Below are 1,400 nucleotides of genomic sequence, written 5' to 3'. Positions count from 1 at the left end.
CAGGGGTAATCATGCCCGTAATTTCAAATTGGCCTCGTGCGCTTTTGAAATCACTTGCATAGTTACTCCCTGAGGTGTACTCCACTCAGTCCAATTACTATTACTTATATACGGTAGATACATCACCTAAATTATTACAATAAGAATATCAATTACAACATCACTAAGAAAAGTAGCAATATATGAATAAAAGAGGAAAACCTCTGCTTTCCATGTATGCCGTGTGCATTAAAAGTAACAAATAAGAGTAATCATTGAAAGAAATCACAGCAACCGGCCCAAAGACTGTTGAGAATTTGTGCTTGCCGAAGATCAAGGGGTAAGCCATTCCATAAAACAGTGTGTCTTTAAAAAGTTACATAATTAATTCTGTGATTTCGAAAGTGCAAATTCACCTTGATTGCTCAACTTTTTGTCTCTTCTATCCCTTTTCCTGCCTACATTTACCTTTCTGTCAACTTTTGCCTTTTTCCTGGCAAAACTGTTTTGTGATACTGGATACTCGTCGCCAGAAATTTTCTGGGAAGGGCTTTCATAGAGATGGTGCAGCTTACTAACTTGTCTATTCGCATTTTGCCAGGTGTCCTTGGTGAATAGCGGAGCTGCGTAGCTCATAGAGGCGGCCATACTCCAGCTAATTCATTTTTGATATTGGACATCCATGTTATTATGGTCAATAACCCACTATCGATACATTACAATTCAGTCTTTTATTACAACCATTTAGAAATCACTGGTGATCCTTGCAATCTGATTGGTTCTCAGCAGTTTGCTCTAAATTGCACCATTTTTCGCCAATGAGAAAAGAACTCTAAAACAAAACAAAACAAAACAAAAAAAATCCGCATCGATTTGAATACGGTTACTATTTTGGTGTGAAATTTGCATTGTTCGATTCAAAATAGAGAATTTAGCACGTAGTGCAGCGCTCGTTTATACCACCACGACTTGAATTTTCTGGCGAAAACGGTTCCGTGTAAACACTTCCAAACCGCATCGGTTTTGACGCGGTTTCGAAGTCATGAAACCGTGTCGATGTGAAACCGTGTTTGAGTAAACGCTGCCTAAAAGGGGGCGCTTCACGCGCTGCTTTTGTTCGTATTCATTCAAGCGCGACTGATTAATTATCCAAGATGGTGATCAACAAACAGCTACACAGAGACGGAAGCCCTTAAAGCGCAAAAAAAGGGGCTAGGGATTGAAAAAAGACACATTGCCATAAGGGGCTTTTAAGTGAACAAAGTACCACAGAGCTCTCGTTTGCGTCTACGGTTGATTGACAAATCATTTGCATGTGCCTAAGGCACCACGCCTTTTATAGTGAGACTTCGTGTTTAACTTATTGTGACAATAAATAACTGGCCAGGGAGCTCCGCTTTTAGGTTTGGCTAAATATATAT

This window comes from Montipora foliosa, chromosome 9 (genome assembly GCF_036669935.1).
Source record: "Montipora foliosa isolate CH-2021 chromosome 9, ASM3666993v2, whole genome shotgun sequence".
NCBI lineage: Eukaryota > Metazoa > Cnidaria > Anthozoa > Scleractinia > Acroporidae > Montipora > Montipora foliosa.
This window is presented reverse-complemented; position numbering follows the sequence as displayed.